General features: G+C 35.4%; 1 protein-coding gene across 2 annotated transcripts in view; it reads right to left on the bottom strand.

Annotated features, from left to right (window-relative positions):
• Window positions 1-23,445, bottom strand: part of LOC123874156 (tyrosine-protein kinase Dnt) — a 62,248-nt gene that overhangs the window by 35,007 nt on the left and 3,796 nt on the right. The window lies entirely within an intron of this gene.

Genomic DNA, 23,445 nt, shown 5'->3' with positions numbered 1-23,445 from the left:
TGCTTACGGGCGTTTGAATTTACCATTTCGGAGTTTATCTAGTTTGTTTCGGTGGACGTGACAAAAGCTGCAAAATTTTGTATGCAAATAATGGAAATTTTAACTGTACCCGAATAAAATTAAGTTAGCTGATATATTCCATTGTATATTTTTTATAGTAACACAGCAATCCACACTTCCTCTATCCATATAATTTAGCTGTTACTCGCAACTTCGTCCGCGGGATTTACGATTTTAAAATTCTGAGAGAACTCTTTGATTTCCCGGAATCCGAAGTAGCTTATCACTCTCCAGATCTCTAACAAACTATGCCTATCTAATATCCATGCAAAAAATCACGTTGATCTCTTGCTGCGTCGCGGCAAAAAATAGGAATACTTTCTCATTTATAATAATATGGGTACTAAGTAGTATGCAAAAAAAATATCTGGTCTGTCTACTGATCAGGGGGCACGGCAGTGCCCCCGCCAAGACGAGCCAAACGGCGGCCGGGGCTCTACGTACCTTTTTCTCGAAGTGTTTCGCCGTATTTTCGACCCGTCATAACTTCGGTCTGGATGACGCTAGAAAGCTGAAATTTTCAGTATAAGGTGTCCTCAGCAAATTTACCAAATATACTAAGTATCAAATATCTAGCTTTTATGGTTACAGATTTATTGATACCTAAAATACGCCGTTTTCGTCCCTCACTGATGATCATCAAAACCTCTAAGGTACTTCCCGAAGTCCTAGAAGGCTGAAATTTGGTATGTAGACTAGAAATTGCATACAAACTACAGGAAAATTGAGAAATTGGAATTTCCCCCCCTCTACGGCTCTTATGAGAAAAGCAAATCTGTAAACTCTGTCGCTAGAATGCTGATATTTTCAGGATAAGATGTCCTTGGCAGATTGATTAAACGCATTCAGTATCAATTGTCTAGCTTTTATAGTTTCAGATTTATTGACAGTCAAAACTTCTAGTCTGTAATTCTAGGGTACTTCCCGAAGACCTAGAAGACTGAAATTTGGTATGTAGACTAGAAATTGCATACAAACTACAGGAAAATTGAGAAATTGGAATTTCCCCCCCTCTACGCCTCTTATGAGAAAAGCAAATCTGTAAATTCTGTCGCTAGAATGCTGATATTTTCAGGATAAGATGTCCTTGGCAGATTTATTAAACGCATTGAGTATCGATTGTCTAGCTTTTATAGTTTCAGATTTATTGACAGTCAAAACTTCTAGTCTGTAATTCTAGGGTACTTCCCGAAGTCCTAGAAGACTGAAATTTGGTATGTAGACTAGAAATTGCATACAAACTACAGGAAAATTGAGAAATTGGAATTTCCCCCCCTCTACGCCTCTTATGAGAAAAGCAAATCTGTAAATTCTGTTGCTAGAATATTTTCAGGATAAGATGTCCTTGGCAGATTTATTAAACGCATTGAGTATCGATTGTCTAGCTTTTATAGTTTCAGATTTATTGACAGTCAAAACTTCGAGTCTGTAATTCTAGGGTACTTCCCAAAGTCCTAGAAGACTGAAATTTGGTATGTAGACTAGAAATTGCATACAAACTACAGGAAAATTAAGAAATTGGAATTTCACCCCTCTACGCCTCACCACACACATGGGCCACATTTTCGGAAATATATATTTCCGAAAATGTGGCCCAAAGCAAATTGAAATTTATCGTAACGATAACGGAGTTCGGTTCGTGCTTTCTTACTTTCCATAGTTTCTTATCATAATAATTTAATATTTAGTAAGCGAGTTAAGCTGGTCATGCTTCCCGTAGCTTAGACGCGATTGTTGGCCGGGAAGTTATGGATTGGAGACCACCAATAAGTACCTAAGCGTAGTGTGGGGCGCTCTCCAGCAAAATGGACCCACGATATAAGAAGAGTGGCGGGAAGTAGCTGGATGACGCTTCTTTTTTTTTAAGATCATTAGCCATGATAATCATGGCTAATATTTCCCTTTCGTATGAAATCCGGACGTATTTAACGTTTACGAGTTTCCTAACCACATTTTTCTGCGCGTAAATTATTTTTAGTTTCAAAATATACTCGTAAATCGTAAATTAATTAGCGTATGATCCCCTTTCCCCTTCAACTAAACGCAAAACTGTGTTAGGAGTAGGTACGACAATATTGCAACGGGTGGGGTTTGAACCGCCGACCTTTCGGAATTCAGTCCGCTCCTCTACCGTTGAGCTATTGAGGCTTTGGGAAAGGCTTACGTTCAGCAATGGACGTCCGCAGGCTGAAATGATGATGATGATGATGGCGAAGCTAGTAATACCTTCATCTTAAGTCAATTAATAAATTATTTTATACAAATAAGTAAGATAACTGTAAATCAGCTGGATTACAACTTAGAAGTGTTACAACGCCAGTAATTTTCAATTACAGTACACAAGACGGCGCAAAATAAAGGATTTATCTCCGAAAATGAGGCCCAAAGCAAATTGAAATTTATCGTGATGATAACGGAGTTCGGTGGGCTCCATAAATTGTGTGGCCGGGCATTTTATAATTTGGACATTTTGATGTAGTATCCTTAGAAATTTTGGGTGTAATTTTATCTTTAATGTTAGTAATGATAGTAATCTAAATTTTTTAATTTATAGCTTACAAATAATGGTTTATTAGGATTATGGATGACTTGACTTGTAGCATTTTTTTAATTGTAATTTTTTTATACTAGACTAGATGATGCCCCCGTGTTCGTCCACATGAATTTAGATTTATTTAAAATCCCGTGGATACTCTTCGATTTTCTGGGATAACAAGTAGCGTATAAAGCCATCTCCGGGATGCAATCTGTCCTTGTAATACCTAAATAGAAGACTTCTCTCCATCTGTATTTAAGTTTTTCAAAAATCCCCTAAGAGCTATTTAATTTTCCGGAACAAAAGTAAGCTATGGATATGTGCGATGCAAGCCATAATATCTGTACTAAATAGATGATGATCATGACCTCGTCCACGTAGATTCAGGATTTGTAATAATCCCGTGGGAATTTTTTAATTTTCCGGGACAAAAATTAGCCTATGTTTATCTCCAGGATATAGGTGGCGCCTATCTCTTTTACCAAATTCCGTCATATCGATTTAAGAGATGGGCTGTGTAAAAATAAAAGATAGACATACAGTTAGAGATATTTTCGTATTTATTATATTAGTATGGAAGTATGGATTAAAATACTTGTTAATGGTGTCCTTTACTGAACAAACTGTGACTGGTCTTTCTAGAGTTCTAGAATCTAGACCAAGTAAGGCTTTGCAAGCCAAAGTAGAGCACATTCCGCACATCAAAGGAGCATGGCTGACGCATACACCAAAGAAATAGGATTTCATAAGTTCATAGCAACTAGCCTTCGTAGAAAATTATACACAGCTGTGTGTTTTTTGATAGTTATTCAGATGCATTTTCACCACTCTACCAGAAAGCGTCGGTAAAAATAAACTGAACTTTGGATACAACTTTAAATACTGATCGAGTTCTTGAATCAAGCTAATTTTGGCAATCAGAAAATGTACAATAGCACTCAATTTGAATAAATGACTTTAACTTTGGCCATCGGCATCGGTTTTTCAGCTAAAATACTTATATTTTGCTCAAATGAGGCTATGATCGACTATTTAGAGAAACCTTAGGATACTCCTTATCGTTTGCCACATAAAAATTGTGCGTTCTCATTTGAATATGAACCAATCAAACTCAATGAAAGTTTGTAGATACGTGCTAGAAACAAATATCTGTGTTTGTAGTTTATCAGATTTCCCCAAAAATTATGTGTAGTTTCAATGTTACACCGGCTTTAAACTTACGAAGAGTGCACTAGGGTTTACCTCTCTTAGGTCAATGATTCAGATATTCCATTGTTTTCATATTATTTCTTACTTTCTTACCTGGTAACATTTAAAAGAGTGACAGAGAAACTTCGTTCGCGAAAATATACAATTCAATTATTAGTATCATTACAAAACAACTTTTTTTAAACAAAACTATTTTGTTAATTAATAACAATCAAACCCGATAAGTTCTAAAATCATAACCCTTCCTTTCGGCTTTGCCGTAGTCGGGTAAAAAAGAGTGAAGAGAAGAGTTTCATATCGTTCCACTTTGAACCTGTCCCATTTGTTTTTAAATTATCGCCTCTTCCCTGGAAACCCTTTTGTAAAGTTTTTTGCCTCGTTACGATGATTTTTATTAAAATTAAAGTCCTTTTGAAGTCCGCGGAACTGGAAATTGATCATAATATTATTTGCAGAACAAAAAATATTATGTTGTAGTGTTTTTTGTTTTTTAATTGGTAGAGTTCCTCTTTGTGCAAAACACCTGTTGTTACCTATAGTACTTTATGCCACATCAAAAGAAAAAGTTTCTTTTGTATTAAGTATTTATTAGTAGGTTTTTCCAGTCTGGAACTTTCTCGAAAGGATCGAAATTTTGTCTGAAAATACCAGACGTAGATCGTATGAACGTGGAACAATTATTGTGGGAACTATTCATCATAACACTTCAAGTTTGGGTGCATTTATCTTACCTATACTATGCGCGAGCCAGAATTACTCAAAGAATCGTAACATGGCATTGTATGTTACTTCATAGAATAGAATAGAATAGATTTTTATTCAAATAAATTTTTACAGGGGCTTTTCAATCGCCAAATAATTTACCGCTGGTTCGGAATGCCGTTCCTACCGAGAAGAACCAGCAAGAAACTCGGCGGTTGCTCTTTTCAATTTACAATATCATGTTACGATACTGCATGCTAGACCGTGTTGCACTGCGGACCGGATTGGGATGACGTAGATCATCCCAAACCCACCTTTCCGAGTTAACTCACAGTTAAGTATGGAAATGTGAGCTTTATATCGTGTTCCTTGAAATCCGATTTTCAACACTTAATGTAAAGTACGATGCTGGACCTAGTGTGGTCCACGTTTCGTTCACTTATGACCATAGCCAACCGAGTTGGAACGGTGTTGGATTGGAGTCTGTGTAATGTGCGAAGATCTTTATCGTGTGGGAATATCAGTCTGTCTAACAAGCATATATTGGACTACTACCGAATTGGACCAAGCCTCTGCAGGCCATCATGCAAATTGGACGAATACGTGATGGCATGTCGGGCCATAACTGTGCAATCTCAGGTAGGTACTTAACACGGACCTATATTGTAGTTACAATTTACATACCGTTAATGCTGTGTTAACTATGTATATGAGTGGTGGTAGCCTAATAGTTTTATGACGTGTGCCTTTTGTTTGGGAGGTGGGAGTTCAATCCCACGCATGCACCTCAAATTTTTCGGAACTATGCGCGTTTTAAGCAATTTAATATCACTTGCTTCAACGGTGAAGGAAAAGATCGTGAGGAAACCTGTATAAGAGTTCTTCATAATGTTCTTAAAGTGTGTGAAGTCTGCCAATCCGCACTGGACCAACGTGGCAGACTATCGCCTACAAGCCTTCTCATTCTGATAGGACACTCATGCTCAGTAGTGGGCCGGCGATGGGTTGATTATGGTAATGATGATGGTGCTTAATTATATACTTACACCGTGTGTCATGACGCACTCACGTTTGTAATTGTAATGAAACCTGCCAACGGTGTAAGAAAGGACCTCGCGCGTAAAATTCCATGGATTATTCATAACGCGTGTATTATGCTTTCTTTTAATTTCTTAAATGACTCAACGCTTTCCAGGCACCGCGGCGCTTGCGGCTTAATTTTGTTAAGTAATTAGATTCTCTTTAATATGCTGATGAAGGTATTTTGTATGTGCATATGTATGTAGCTGTTTTGGCTTCGGCGTAAATTTTTGCGTTATGTTCCGTACCTGCTCGGAAAAGGTGAAATATTATTAGTTATTCTGACCATTATGTATCTTCTATAGAATAATGTTACAACTATGAGCTATAAAAACCCTTAAATAAAAAAAGGAAAAAGAAAAAATTATGTTAACATATGAGTGTAAAAACCAAAAAAAAAAAATGCTGTGTAAAAGATGAGTAACTGCTTTTGGTTAAGTGCCTTCTTTCCATATAAATTGTTATCTTTCGCACGTTTCATCGTAAATGCATCACCACCCACACGTTGTCAAGTTTAGAATTACATACAAAGGTTCGACAAAGGCATCTAAACACAGTAACCGTGTGATTTCTTGGTACTTAGTCATTTATCACGAATTTAAAGGCGTTGGACTACTGTACCTATCTATATATTATAATGTGGTATTATGGAAAAGTGCTAAAACATCGCTTACAGAAAATCCATATCCACGCTAATATTATGAATGCGAAATGTCTTTCTGTTACCTTTTCATGACCCATTCTTTTAACTGATTTTCACGAATTTGAAAATCAGCCAGCTGCAGCCCAGGTATAGAGATAGCTTACATCCCAGAGACGAGCATAGACAAATTCTTGTCCCGAAAAGTCAAAGAGTTCCCACGGGATTCAAAAACTTAAAGTCACATTGACGAAGTCGTGGGCATCATCTACTTGGTACAGAGATAGTTCATATCCTGGAGACATACCTGTCTCCAGAGTTAAAGAATTCCCACGGGATTTAAAAAAAAAACAAATCTAAACAAATGAAATCGCAGGTTACGTCTCAACTTTTATAAAGTTAAGTAATATGAGTGAAAACATACTCCGTCTCATACCAAAGCAGCTCTCCACTTCTATTCGTAATTAAACACACAAAGCCATCTAATGTGAAAATCACGCTTTAGAATCGCGACCCCGTTTGAAATGAAACAAATGGTGTCATGAAAATTAAAATTAAACCTGCCATGTAGGTACAAGGAACCGCAAATTACATTCTACAAAGAGTCGTGGGAGCCGCAGTGTGCTCACGACAAGTGCGCCATTAGTCAAATCTTGTGACCGAGCAAAAACATTATTAGAACCCGCCGCAATGCAACAATTGTTGTCGTGGAACTAAATTTGATGTTGAATTGTTTATGAAAGCTTTCGTACACCGCAAGTGACAGACAGTTGTTATTTGCGGTGTATTAAGAGGGCTCTCTCCGTCACTCGTTTCATACAACCGTAGTTCCAATTTCATTTGAATATTAAGCAACCAAAGTCCATGAAATTTTGCAGACATATTCTAGAAACTAATATGTCTATGGTTTTCTAGATTTCTGTTAAAATATTCGGTTTCAAAGTAACGCGGTCTTAAAAATTTTCATACAAATCTTTGAGCCCCTGTAATTTTAAAACTAGATACTTTTAGAAAAATCTAAAACACCACAGACACAGATATTAGTTTCTAAAATATGTCTACAAAATTTCATGGACTTTGGTTGCTTAATATTCAAATAAAATTGGAACTACGATTGTATGAAACGAGTGACGGAGAGAGCCCTGTTAAAGCCCTTCCACACTTAGTTTGTTATATTTCATTACTGAAGCGTAAGTATCTATACCAGCGTTGCAATGCAGCAATAAACTGTCAACTATGGTATTTGCACTCCATAAAGAATGTATCCAGAAGTATCATAAAAATTAATAGTGGGTCGCATGAAGTGCATGCTCACAACAAGTACGCCATTAGTCAAATCTTGTGATCGAGCACAAACATTATTACGTATAGAACCCACCGCAATGCAACAATTGTTGTCGTGCAACTAAATTTGATGTTGAATTGTTTATGAAATCTTTCATTACCGCAAGTGACAGACGGTTGTTATTTGCGGTATATTAAAGCCCTTCCACACTTAGTCTGGTTAATATTTCATTACTGAAGCGTAAGTATCTATACCAACGTTGCAATGCAAATTTAGCAATAAACTGTCAACTATGGTATTTGCACTCCATAAAGAATGTATCCAGAAGTATCATAAAAATTAATAGTGGGTCGCATGAAGTGCATGCTCACGACAAATGCGCCATTAGTCAAATCTTGTGAACGAGCAAAAACATTTTCAGTACCCATCGCAATGCAACAATTGTTGTCGTGCAACTAAATTTGATGTTGAATTGTTTATGAAAGCTTTCGTTACCGCAAGTGACAGACGGTTATTTACGGTGTATTAAGCCCTTCCACACTTAGTCTGGTTAAAAGCGTACTATCTATCCCAGCTCTTAAAGAGTCTTAAGAGAGATTGGTAATGCTGCAGTACAAATATTTCCTATGCATTCTAGAGATGGTCAATGTAAAGAAATTGAGAAATTCCAAAGGGAACTTTAAAAAAGTAAATTCACGTAGAACAAGTCGAAAAAATACGTTATTAGTTACCTACTAAGTAAGTAAATAGCTAAGTTGGGCTTATTTTGTTTGCTCCTTGCAAACAAAATAAGCCCAACTTAGCTATTAATGATATTACAGCGTAAAGCTTATAACTTATTAATTTTATATGCTTTACTTAATACAAGTTTTATTAGCTTCGAACCAAAATAAATATCTATAAATTGATATGTCCAATCAACCAATGAAATGCCTCCACGACATCAAATACTGTACGTGCTTTTATTTGCCCAAATTTGTTCCGCCTCGCCGCACAGTGCCGGAACCCGACGATCGGCAAATAAACAAACTCCCTCTTTGACCTCGACATTTGCCAAAGTCGTCTATTAATCTCGAAGATATTACCCGATATTGATATTCCATCGGATTTCCGCTTAGTTTCCTAATAAAAGGTCGTAACATTCCCGCTTTGGGGATAACAATGACATTACTTCAGGGTTAAGTGGATTTCGCACGCAAGTGCGTCCATTTGCAACAGGTGGAAAGCCAAAAGTATCTTTAACCTAATTGTTTCATGAAAATTTAAGTTAACCATTGTTTATGTAAGAATGTTGGAGCTATAGTAACCTTTCTGCATCCCCTCAGCTTTGAGGATGGTGAATTCCCTTTGATACGATTCTTGCTGCGGTGTTCTTTCATTTTTCTCTACTTCCTGTTGATTGGATTGGATCATAGATAGGTGTGTCGATTGCTGCTTTTATTTGGCCTAAGCCTTAAGGAAAACTAGCTAATTTTTATCAGCCGATCTCCGATCCGATGATCCGACCCGAGATTCGATGATTACTTGAGATTCGATGATCTTGAAAGAGATACCTACCAAGGTAGGTATTTCTTTAAAGTTACTTGAGATTGGTGCATTGTGCTAATTTGTTACTAAGAAACGCCACTCAACAAGAAGAAAAAGAAGTATCTTGCACTAACCCTTGTAATGAACTTGCACGTGCAAGTATACTAAACAAAGCAATATTTCCATCAGTGGAGCATCGTATTGCTCGGGCGTGGTGTAAATGTAAACAGTTTGCACCTCGTTAAATTTAGCGTAACGGCCGAGTGTGTTTATTGTTTACTTTGAAAATTTACGCCTTTTAAATTACTCGTCACTGCTTTTTATAATAGTCTATTCAGTTTCCTTCTCCACAGTGTGTCATGTATAGATAGATATATCCAATTAACTAAATTCCATACATTGCGCACTCTTAAACCATCTCCATATTAAAATTACAAAGCTTAATTAGTGGATCACTTACGTTTCTTATACAATAAAATTCCATATCTATCCACTGTTGAGTAATAATAATCATAACGTAAAACTTTGGACGTTGCAACTATGGTCGCGGTCGTGGTCGCCCAATGCGCTGGAAGCTTTAAGGCCGATTCACACCAAGCACGTACAAGTGACACGTGCGTAGTGCCGCGCGTGACTCCGTTGACATAACTGCATGCATTACGTCAGACGCGAACGTACAAGCCACACAAGCGGTATGCCATGTCTCATACAGTTCCATACATTACAACGCAATGGTACGCGCTACGTCTACGCTTACGCAGGCTGTGTGAACGAGCTGTTAGTGCCTGAGTACAGAAAAACAACCAAACACATTGATAATTCGTGTTGTCAAATCAAACGAGCCCCAGTGGACAAGGTGTACGCTCCAAAAATGATAAGCGCGATAAATGCATCCATATATTTCACGGGCTATTTTGTGCCCGTGTATTTTGACGCCATTTTTGCTAACGAAGGACTATTGGGATACATTATCTCCTTTTGCTGATTAATGCGTCGCCATGATTTTATATTTGAATTATTGTACGAATTATAAATCGAGGCTTGTGGTTGGTGGTTTGCGTCGATGGGTTGGGTGAAAATCTAAACGATTTTCCATGTCACGGATGTAATAAATAAAATTAATATTTGACTCAGTTTTATTTGTAGGTACCTATTGTTCGGTAAGTAATCTATGTCTTTACAAAAAAAACTGGATAGTCTTAAATATTGACCTAGTAGGTGTGTAATAGGTATGTAAATAATACAATATAATAATTATTATTATGTTCTACGAGCAAACTTTATTTATTGAATAGCTTAATCCACTGATTCGAAGAATTTATTAACCCCCGACCCAAAAAGAGGAGTGTTATAAGTTTGACGTTTGTATCTGTGTATCTGTGTATCTGTCTGTAGCATTGTAGCTCCTAAACTACAGAGCAAAACTAATGAACCAATTTTAATTTAGTTTTTTTTGTTTGAAAGGTGGCTTGATCGAGAGTGTTCTTAGCTATAATCTAAAAAAATCGGTTCAGCCGTTTGAAAGTTATATAATGTAACCTTCACTTGTCGGGGGTGTTATAAATTTTTAATTTACACTTGTAACTAAGCAATAAATACTTTCTTAGTTTAAATAAAAGACGTGGTAATCTTGGCATAAGCTTGAGAACCGCACTAGTAACTAGACGGGTCGAATTACCCTAATCTCCAGGACCCAAAAATATAGAATTAGTCTACCTAAAAGTAGCCCTTCTCTAATATAAAGACATCTATAATACGATTCGAGATCAAACCTGTTTCCTCTCCCGATATCTTACTTAGCGAGAATTAGATGCATCAAACAAAATCCCATGTGCAAAGTACAAGTAGGTACATTGCACCCTCGCGCTGGTGGCTCGCGATAAGACTGCTCCCGAATTGATGTTTGAACTACCATTAATTCCCCCACCCCGACAGATGTCGCTTTAGTCTATTATTTTTGACGAATACAACTGTTATTTTTGTCTCAAATGAAGAGAATGAAAATAATTTGTATTTTTTCGTGACCTGCTAAAGAAATTATTTTCTTCCATCACTAAACCATCGCCAGGGCTTTGCTGTATACGGGTCTACTCTCAAAAAGAGAGCGGATTAGGCTGTAGTCCACCACGCTGGCTAAGTGCGGATTGGCAAAGCATTATAGAGCGCTCTCAGACACGCATTTTTCACAATATTTTCCTTCACCGTTAAAGCAAGTGATCTATGCTAATATTATTATAAAAAGGTAGTTTGGTTGTAGGGTGTAATCTCTGATTTTGAACCGATTTTGAAAATTCTTTCACCAGTAGAAGGCTACATTATTCCTGAGTAACTTAGGCTACATTTTATTTTCAAAAAAATTTGAGAACCTGATGAAAATTGTAATAACCTACCCGTGCGAAACCGGGGCAAGTCGCTAGTCTAGTATGTGATAATAGCATAAAACGCACAGTTATAATGTTGACCTGGTATTGAATGCTGTATCCCTGAATAGGAAATCGACGTCTTAAAACAAATGAATTCACTTGAAAATTCATTTACCTATTTTGGTACCGTAACTATTTGAAATCGACCCTCGAAATCGCATTTTCCTTACCAGCGTTCAGTAACTGACACAGGAATTTTAATAATGTCCAACAATTTAGCACGTTTTACGTTGCCTTTTAATTGGACACCCGGCTGACAGATTGCAACGTATCCGGACCCGTAATTCATCGCAACGTATGATGGAGTGGGTGTAGTCGATACAAATTGGTTTGACTGGCCGACTTCATTAGCTATTCCGATTTGTTGGTGTCATGTTGTACAGCCTGTGGCTTTTTTGTGGTGGAACGTGTTTTCAGAAGGATGATTTTTGGAAAGGGATGCCTTGCATTGCCCCCACGCCCTAACCCGGTGTGGGATAGGGCGGCCGCTGTGCGGGTGTGCGGGGCGTCTCCCCGCCTCATACCCCAATTGCCATGTCGACCTTTCGCGAACCTTTAGTTCAGGGCATTATTCTTTAAATAATAATAAACAATTAGTTATTATTACTTGTAGCAACTTAGCAAACTCATTACTGCAATTTATGACACTAATATTAGGTACAGTGTTAAGTAATATCAAAGGTTTCTAACTTCTGCATAAATTATTCTTATTTTTTTCTATAAAAAGTCTATTAAAAATATTATAATATCGAAAATTTCAATATCAGAAAAAATCAGATCGAAATATTTAAAGAAATTTGGAATAGAGTAGAGATAACTGAAGCTAATCTTCTGTTTCAAAAAATTTCATTAATTATAATTATTTATTATTATTCTAATTTTTAAAACCCCAGATTCCTTAATAACTTAGGGTTACAGTGTAAACGTAGTTCATTTCAGAATACCCTTACACTAAATATTAACTGACACACGAGAATTTGAATAATACCCGTCAATTTAGCACGTTTTACGTTGCTTTTTAATTGGACACTGTTCGACAGATTGATACGTTTTGAACCCGTAGTAAGGCTGAGCGCATATCGGTGGCTATCGCTTGAGCAACCGATCAGGGCATTTCCTAGAAATACTATTAAAGAAAAATCGACTTTACTTAGTTTAACTACCTACTAACTCCATAAAATTTTTGCCCTACAAGCCAAAGCGTCATGAATTCTTTTTGGAGGCAATCCAAAAAAAAATCATGACGTTAGAAAAAATCCTGTCTCCAGGGTAATAAGAAAATGTCCATCGCTTCTTTAAAGCAGCTGAAGTGTCTGTTTTTAACCCCCGACCCAAAAAGAGGGGTGTTATAAGTTTGACGTGTGTATCTGTGTATTTGTCTGTGGCATCGAAGCTCCTAAACTAATGAACCAATTTTAATCTAGTTTTTTTTTTGTTTGAAAAGTGGCTTAATCGAGAGTGTTCTTAACTATAATCCAAGAAAATCGAATCAGCCGTTTGAAAGTTATCAGCTCTTTTCTAGTAACTCTAACCTTCACTTGTCGGGGGTGTTATACATTTTTAATTTACACTTGTATCAGCTTAAGTATTACCCAGATCCTATTGGAGGAGAGCCGAGGTGCAACGTCTCCCTTGATAACAACAGCTTACGTTGAGCTTTATCTACTTTGGCATAACAGTGGCTACTGTAAGTCACCTCCTTGTTTAGTTTTCAGTACACCAATTTTACTTATATGTCGAAGAACATAAAGCCAAGTTTAAGTTGTTATCAAAAAGTCTGCTCGTCTATATTATGCTTTAGTCCATCTTCCTTGGCTGACTCTTGAGGGCAAATTTTGATCATTTCATACCTGCCGAAAGAAGCTCGACCTTTTTCGTTTAAGCGCTATGAGTGCTAGAGTAACATTTCAGGCGATAGGGAAGCCAATGTGTGCCCAGCCTAATTCATAGCGACGTGTTACAGAGTGAGTTTGTAGTCGATACAAATTGGTCTGACTCCGGTTAAGTTATTAATTACTATTGTGATTTGTAGCGTCTCGTGTTATGACAGATGATGGTTTTTATGATTTACAAGCTGTGGAGCTGTGGTTATATTTAAATCACGCTGTAGATAAAATACCGGGTAGAGACTTATTTTGTTTTGAAAGAATATGACAGAAAATAAAGTTTTTATCTCGTATAACGCCTCATTAGCAAATAACATCACACCATTACACACTAATATTATAAAGGAGAAAGTTTGTGTGTATGTATGTGTGTAGGTACTAGGTATGTGCGTGTGTATGTTTGTTACCCTTTCACACAAAAACTACTGGATTGTTTTAGCTGAAATTTAGATCGAAGATAAACTATACCCTGGATTAACAAATAGGCTACTTTTATCCCGTAAAAATCCCTGGTTCGTGGGATTTTAAAAACCTATATCCACGCAAACGAAGTCGCGGGTGTTAGATTTTTGGTTACAGAGTGGGCTTAAATGATGACTAATTAAAGTTAACATCTACCCTTTTATTTAAACTTGTAGGTAGCTATGATTTTGTCAGGTAAAGCCTTAATATTAAATCATTTAACAATTAAAATCAGAGCAAAGCAACTACTGTATTATTTCGTAAAAGTAAGAATCTTAAACTGGTTTCCAAAATAAAGTAAGTTGATATCCTAACCTATACTTTCATTTCAATAGATAAAAGTAATTAATTACCAAAAGAGGGTAGGTAGTAAACACATAAGTAAAATAACCAAGAATAATAAATAATTAGTCGTTTATTCAGATATCTTTCTTACTTTAATCTTTATAGATCTATCTGTATTTTGTTATATTGTTCAGCATAGATCTATTTATTTAAAAATGAATCTACCGCCCGTTTCGCAAAGGTGTTTAGTCGTGGAGAAGAAAGGGCAAAGAAACTCCACGACACACGTCCTTTTAAAAACCATTACAACATACAATAAATAGTAGATATTTGTTAATTATATTAATTATAATAAAATATAAGAATACTTAACTTTGGTATAGCCTGCCGCCCTTGTTTGCTCTGAAGTGAAGGACTTCACCGTTTTGGATTATAATACAAGACTGTGCGTACTGTTTGAATTATAAGACTAGAATGAGCCTCCTCTGTCGAGGTAGGGTACTTTTATAATTACTGTCATCGCAAACAACGGCGGGAGTCGGCAGTCACGTGATCTTAATATTTATTTGAAGGTTGGTACATTGTATCAACAATGTACCAACTACCAACCTAACAGTATGTTGACAATATTTAATTAACATTAATAATTTCACTAGTCACATTGTATTTATGGATTACATATTATTAATTTGACAACAATAATTAATGATATAATAAATGGAAGGTTTACATATTATTTCACATAATAACTTAACAACTGTATATTACATCCGGCAGTATAATGTCAACCCTAGTATAGTGACAGTATTTAATTTACAATTAATAATTAGTGACATGTATTGATAATTAACATCATAATATTTTACATATTGTCTTATTCCTAAATATCGGACTTAACTACAATTGTTAATATTAGGCAGTACATTGACACTGGATCAAGTAGTGGAATAGTAACGTTTCCGCATAAATATTACAGTAAATATCTAATTTAGTCTTCAACTTTATGATTAGGTCAATTTTAGCATATTAAATATAGACATAAAATTATCTTGATATGACACGGCCATACTGACAAGTACTTCGCTCTCGAAGTACATAGGGAAAAATAAATTTTTGTATAAATAATATAGACATCAAAATCATCGTGATATGAGAGGCCATACTGGCAAGTACTTTGTTATAAAGTAATAAAAATATCTACCCATTCGGGAGACTATACATTATATAGTTTTTTTTTTGGTTTTTTTTTTTTGTTTTTTTTTTTTTTTTTTTGTTTTTTTTTTTTTTTTTTTTTTTTTTTTTTTTTTTTGGTTTTTTTTTTTTGGTTTTTTTTTTGTCTTATTCGAGAATAAAAACATTTATAATATTTGTCCCATTCGGGAATCTCAATTTCGTCCCATTCGGGAATCTCAATAGTATGTGAATTTGTCCCATTCGGGAATCTCAATTTCGTCCCATTCGGGAATCTCAATAGTATGTGAATTTGTCCCATTCGGGAATCTCAATTTCGTCCCATTCGGGAATCTCAATAGTATGTGAATTTGTCCCATTCGGGAATCTCAATTTCGTCCCATTCGGGAATCTCAATAGTATTTGTCCCATTCGGGAATCTCTTTTTTTTTTTTGGTTTTTTTTTTTTTTTTTTTTTGGTTTTTTTTTTTTCATTTGTACAGTTACAGTTGTAACTATTGCGTTGTTTTTTTTTTTTTAATATTTGTACTTATCACAATTTTTTTTTTTTTTTTTGTTTTTTTTTTTTGTTTGTTTTTTTTTTTTTTGTTTGTTTTTTTTTTCTTTCTTTTGTGTCATTTAGCATTTAGTATATTATATATATTGCTCGGCCATTCTGATAAGTACTTCGCTCTCGAAGTACATAGGAAAATAGAATACTCCAGCCAGTGAAATTTAATAATTGTGGCAACAAAAATACCAACTTAAAAAAAATATAAGATTGTGTCATTTAGCATTTAGATTATTAGTATATTTTATATATTGCTCGGCCATTCTTATAAGTACTTCGCTCTCGAAGTACATAGGAAGAAAGAACATTGTAGTCAGTGAAATTAAATAAACTGCGGTAGCAAAAATACCGACTTAAAAAAAAAAAAAAATGGTGTCATTCGTAACAAAGTACCGACAAACAAAAAATATATAAATTAAGTATGATTGTGTCATTCGTAACACAATATTCAAAGATTCAATGTCAATGTAACTGTCATCAAAACTACGACTACACAGAGCTAGACGCCAGACAGAAATAGAACAGATTAGAATTTGTTTTATTTGTTGATATAAAACAATGTACCACATAATATACAATTATTACTGTTTTTTTTTTGTTTTTAACGATTAATTCTTTATTGTATAAATATACATTGTTTTTTTTTTATGTACAATATATATATTTTTTTTTTTTTTTTTATTTTTTTTTAGTTTTGGTACATTATAATTTTTTTTTTAATTAATTCAACATTGTTTATATACTTTTATCAAAACGCTCGGCCAATCTGACGCCTAACTAGATTTATCACTATCTAAATAAAATTATACCACAAACACGTGGTTTAGTTAATTGATTAAAACTTCTATGACTATCCTCATTACAAAAAAAAAAAAATTAAACACTAAAACTTAGCTGTAGTGTTGAGTTTCATAAACGGAGCGACGTTTTAACTAGCGGTGCTACACAAGCACCAAGTGCCACTGACGACAGGGTTGCCCATCGCTCTCTGGCCATCGGATCGACAGCACCAAATGCCGTTGACGAAAGGCAGCAGCCTGTCGTTTCAAGGAGAGGCCGCATCCACGATTACTGAAAGTATTTGAAAAGTATTAGTATCTTGACAAGAATTTATCGTATCCCACTTCTGATGTTAGATTTGGGGTTACTGAGTGGGCTTAAATGATGACTAATTAAAGTTAACATCTACCCTTTTATTTAAACTTGTAGGTAGCTATGATTTTGTCAGGTAAAGCCTTAATATTAAATCATTTAACAATTAAAATCAGAGCAAAGCAACTACTGTATTATTTCGTAAAAGTAAGAATCTTAAACTGGTTTCCAAAATAAAGTAAGTTGATATCCTAACCTATACTTTCATTTCAATAGATAAAAGTAATTAATTACCAAAAGAGGGTAGGTAGTAAACACATAAGTAAAATAACCAAGAATAATAAATAATTAGTCGTTTATTCAGATATCTTTCTTACTTTAATCTTTATAGATCTATCTGTATTTTGTTATATTGTTCAGCATAGATCTATTTATTTAAAAATGAATCTACCGCCCGTTTCGCAAAGGTGTTTAGTCGTGGAGAAGAAAGGGCAAAGAAACTCCACGACACACGTCCTTTTAAAAACCATTACAACATACAATAAATAGTAGATATTTGTTAATTATATTAATTATAATAAAATATAAGAATACTTAACTTTGGTATAGCCTGCCGCCCTTGTTTGCTCTGAAGTGAAGGACTTCACCGTTTTGGATTATAATACAAGACTGTGCGTACTGTTTGAATTATAAGACTAGAATGAGCCTCCTCTGTCGAGGTAGGGTACTTTTATAATTACTGTCATCGCAAACAACGGCGGGAGTCGGCAGTCACGTGATCTTAATATTTATTTGAAGGTTGGTACATTGTATCAACAATGTACCAACTACCAACCTAACAGTATGTTGACAATATTTAATTAACATTAATAATTTCACTAGTCACATTGTATTTATGGATTACATATTATTAATTTGACAACAATAATTAATGATATAATAAATGGAAGGTTTACATATTATTTCACATAATAACTTAACAACTGTATATTACATCCGGCAGTATAATGTCAACCCTAGTATAGTGACAGTATTTAATTTACAATTAATAATTAGTGACATGTATTGATAATTAACATCATAATATTTTACATATTGTCTTATTCCTAAATATCGGACTTAACTACAATTGTTAATATTAGGCAGTACATTGACACTGGATCAAGTAGTGGAATAGTAACGTTTCCGCATAAATATTACAGTAAATATCTAATTTAGTCTTCAACTTTATGATTAGGTCAATTTTAGCATATTAAATATAGACATAAAATTATCTTGATATGACACGGGCATCAGCTAGTAAAAAGATAATTTTAAACGTAAACATTTTATTTAAAACTACAACTAGAACTAGTTGTCCTGTCCAAATTTTTCAAAATCCAAATACCTCCTAGAATAATTAGCCTCGATAGCTCAACGGTTGAGGAGCGGACTGAATTCCGAAAGGTCGGAAGTTCAAACCCCAGCCGTTGCACGTTGACGTACCCACTCCTGGCACAAGCTTTACGCTTAATTGGAGGGGAAAGGGGAGTATTAGTCATGATAAGCATGGCTAAAATTCTTTTTAAAAAAAAATAGATAATTCTACCCGAGCAAAACCAGGATGGCTCCTTGGGAAAAGAATATAATAATTTAGACACCATCCCATAAAGGCAAACAAATGAATGTAAAAGAAAATCTTCAATAGTTCATTAAGTCATTTCATCATGATTTCTATTTAGCGCTTATTGTTCTTGAGAAATCTGTTTTTACTAAGATCTCTTTCATCTTGCTGCGTGTCTGCGATATCTAATAGATACATTTTAAAGACTATTCAGTTTTTGGGGTTCCAAAATAGGTAAAAAGGAACCCTTGCGATGCGACTTTATCCAACCGTCTGTCCGTCTGTCACAGACGATTATTTAAGTATCTTCAAATTTTACCAAAACAAGATTCATCAACATCATCGGTATTAAAAAATCCGAAAATTATTTTTTGGTTTATTAAAGGGGGGGGGGGGGGGCGTGAATCGGAGGTTTGAATTTTAAAAGTAAGATAATAATTATACCGAGTGGGATGTTATATTATGAAAGGTTTTTATTTGTACACTAGCCGATGCCCGCGGACTTCGCCCGCGTGGATTTAGATTTTTCGAAATCCCGTGGGAATTCTTTGATTTTCCGGGATAAAAAGTAGCCTATGTGCTAATCCAGGATATTATCTATCTCCATTCCAAATTTCAGCCAAATGTGTCCAGTAGTTTTTGCGTGAAGGAGTAACAAACATACACACACACACACACACATACAAACTTTCGCCTTTATAATATTAGTGTGATTCTAAAACAGATTTCATTTGTTTTTATGCACAAACAGTTTTTGATTTATCTTGCAAAATGTCGAAAAAATACCTGGTCCAACGCTGTCGCCATTCTAGCACCTTGGTTCTGGATATGGAATTGGATGGATGGATCAGGATAGTCGGGTATTCTAGAAGAAAAACCTTTTGAAATTATTTTTCTAATTTATTTATTTATTTATTTATTTAATTAGAACGGACCTTTTAAGTCCAATTACACTAATTAAATTAAATTACACAATAAAAATAAATACAGAAAAAAAAAGTCAATAATCAAATATGTCAACTACAAATTCTCACAAAAGTGCAGGATCTGACCTATGAGGTCAGCCCATTTGTCAGCAAATATGTCACAGCGAGGGGACTCCTTCAGCAGCGCGTTCAGCGCTGCCAAAGTGCGCGGTATGGGAGACCTGGCGCGCGCTACCGTGCGACTAAACGGACTCACGAAAAACTTGCGGCGGCGGCGGAGGTAGCTATAATCAGTGGGTGCGTAAACGGAGCAGAGCTTGTTGTGCAGCTCAGAGCAGTCAATCACACCCCTAAGAATCTTGCAAATTGTACCAATTTGGTCGCACTCTCGTCGGGTTTTAAGCGAGTTGAAACCCAATCAATCTTATGTCATGAAAAAATATATGCCCGGTATTCTTTACAATACAAACATCGTCAAACATTTGCAAGAATTAACTACCTATACTTATAATTTCCGCTTCGGTAACTGATGGTCATAAAATTATTAGCCACTAAAGCTGTGAAATTATTGAATGGCGTATTTCCAGCATAGCAAGTAGGTATTTATTAGGTCATTTCCTAGCTGGATATCAACCACTTGTTGGGGGGTGATGTAATGACAGGGCCAGACTGAAGAAAGTCTTATCGGAGAACGAAATCAATAAAACTTGTGTACTTAAAGTATTATTAGTGACTCGTAACATGACTCATGCTTTTCATTATTTCCTTTTGATTTATTTCGCTCATTTGTAGACCGATTTTTCCTGCTGAAAAGGCAATTTTGATACGACATGAGACTCATCTAAAAAAGTTAAGTACCTATAAGTAAGAAATGGGTGAGTCATGGTTTGCTTTTGATTTATTGTATTTATCAGATGTCTTATTCTGCTAAGATGACTTTGGAATACAATGAGCCTATATTTCGCGCGTCTATGCATAGAAAAGTTCCCCTTATATCATTATTAGGTATTATACTTAATTATATCAAATCTATCTCCCATCACTCTACATTGAGGAGCATATTTTATAAATTTTCCTAAATTAAAGCTTGGTAAGTACCTACTAATTAAATACTTACCAAGCTTAATTTCAGGTAAAACAGTAAATATTTTATAGCTTGCACCCTAGAAACGGACATAGGCTACTTTTTAACGCTTAAAATTAAATAGTTTAATCTCCTCTCATCTCATAATAATTATTATCTTTGGGCATCGTCTTTGGGTCATCTAAACCGCACGTGTCTCTAACTCAATCAGACAGTTAGAAGTAGCCAAAAAATCAGTACTAATTACAATGGAATGACGACATACCGAATGAGTCAAAATGATAAAATACATAACATAACTAAGTATTATCTATGTTCTAACTCATAACTAAATATTCATGTTCATAACTAAATATTATCTATGTTAAACAAGTGTAAATTAAAAATTTTCAACACCCCCGACAAATCATTTTCAAATAAATAATTATGTATATCTAGGCAACGTCCATCTTGACAACTTGACATTTGTCAATTGACACTTGAATATTATGAACCTAAGGGTTATCTAACCTTCTTTTCTACAAGAAAACTAGAAAAGAGCTGATAACTTTTAAACGGCTGAACCAATTTTTTTGTATTATAGCTAAGAACACTCTCGATCAAGCCACCTTTTAAACAAAAAAAGTAAATTAAAATCGGTTCATTCGTTTAGGCGCTACGATGCCACAGACAGATACACAGATACACAGATACACAGATACACAGATACACAGACACACAGATACACAGATACACAGATACACACGTCAAACTTATAACACCCCTCTTTTTGGGTCGGGGGTTAAAAAAGTAGATAATTGTGTTACATGCGTATCTAAAGTGAAGACATAATATAATTACTTGGACACTCAGTTTACACTTAGTGCGCTATCTCTTCTATTCTCATGCATTTTTATCTCCTGTCTTACTCATCACCGAGCACGAATTCTAACGATATAACGTTACATAAAACTAATTAAAAGCTTTTAGTTAATAATGTCAATACTTGAAAACTAACTAATTATAAATTAACTTAAATTTATACATTAGTTAACTAATTATAAAATAAATTAAAATTATACATTTTCAAGTAGACCGCCACCAGTTGCCCCCGGGGTGCCCATGGGGTGCCCCTGGGTCAAAGGTGCCCAAGAAGCTGGCAGCATTGCCACGCTGAATAGCGATTGACCTTTGGACCAGGTAGGTCCCAGACCCTACTATTACTTCTACTATTAAAAGCTTTTAACTATACAATGGTAATTCATTATTTTTGTCATGTCCGTCATATTATTCCATCTCATTTATCTCGACAGCTTGTTACGTTGCGTATGCACTGCAGTGGCAAACGGCTCCTATCTCTAATAAGATCCCGATTCCACGTCGCGGGCTCCCTAAAGTAATAAACCACTGGTACAGTGTGGGTACGTTTTCATTCCTCGGAGCGACCCGAATAATTTATAAGAAAGACGGACTCCAGCTTTAGCTAGTCGCAATGTTGTGTATTTATTTGTACCGCAACTTGTTCCTTTTCCATTTTAATTAGGTAAGTATATAAAAATGTTTAGGTACCTCTAAATATTAGGTATGTTTTAATTTACTATCTTACTAGAGGATGCCCGCGATTTTTAGAGATCCCGTGAGAACTGTTTAATTTTCCGAGATAAAGAGTTGCCTATGCCAATTACAGTTAGCTTGCTACCTCGGTACCTTTCATATAAATTGGATTAGCGGATAGGTTTTTGGAAATCGCGTGGAAACTCTTTAATTTTCCGGGATAAAAAGTAGCTACGTATATGTCCGTCCCCGGGATGTAAGCTAACTTTGTGTCAAGTATCATTAAAATCGGTACAACTTTCGGGCCGTGAAAAGCTAGCAGACAGACAGACAGACACACTTTCGTATTTATTACGTTATGGATTTAAAACTTATACCTACTTACTTAATATTAAGTAAGATCATTTAAATTACAATAATTAAAATAATAGGTTCTTAAAGTACCTATTTCGAGTGCAAAAGTCGTGTCGTGCAACAACAGAAATGCACTCAATTGCGTAAAGGAAATACGTCGAATTTGTAGAACAAATATAAATGGTTGAGGGTAGATCGGGGGTAGATAATTACATTTTTTGATCTTCGGGGGATGACGTCACACGGAGTGTCAAGTCTTTGTGCTAGTGTTTTGATAGTGTCGAAGATATTGGACGTGGGCAAATAAATAAATTATTTATTTTCTGCGGACAGTCTGTGTTTCGCTTTCTGATTGAAGTATGTTGAAAGAATATGATGGCTCTTATTGTAGCACTGATATTCGCGACTTCGTTCGCGTGGATGTAGGTTTTTAAAATTCTCGTGGGAACTCTTTGATTTTCCGGGATAAAAAGTAGCCTATGTGCTAATCCAGGGTATAATCTATCTCCACTCTAAATTTCAGCCCAATCCGTCCAGTAGTTTTTGCGTGAAGGAGTAACAAACATACACACACATACACACACACACACACACACACACACACACACACACACACACACACACACATACAAACTTTCTCCTTTATAATATTAGTGTGATAGTGAGATGTACACACACGCACACACACACACACACACACACACACACACACACACACACACACACATACAACATGATTTTGTCCAGCAGTCCGAGTTACAATCAAGCCACTCAATTTATCACTGCAGTGCACGGAGCTCATAATTTTTGCATTTATAGAGCTTTTGCAAAGTTTTATCGATACAAAAAACCGCAAGAAAGAGTTGTGTTCATTTTCTTAGGACTGAAGGGTTGATTATCATCATTATCTACAAACTATATAGAACTTTCAGGCATGCAGGTTTCCTCACGATGTTTTCCTTCACCGTTGTAAAAAATAATTAGCAACTTATAGGTGCGTTGTGTTCTTGAGTTACT

The sequence above is a fragment of the Maniola jurtina genome, chromosome 2 (assembly GCF_905333055.1).
Source record: "Maniola jurtina chromosome 2, ilManJurt1.1, whole genome shotgun sequence".
Lineage (NCBI taxonomy): Eukaryota > Metazoa > Arthropoda > Insecta > Lepidoptera > Nymphalidae > Maniola > Maniola jurtina.
The sequence above is the reverse complement of the archived record's forward strand: the minus strand, read 5'-3'. Positions and strand labels throughout refer to the sequence as shown.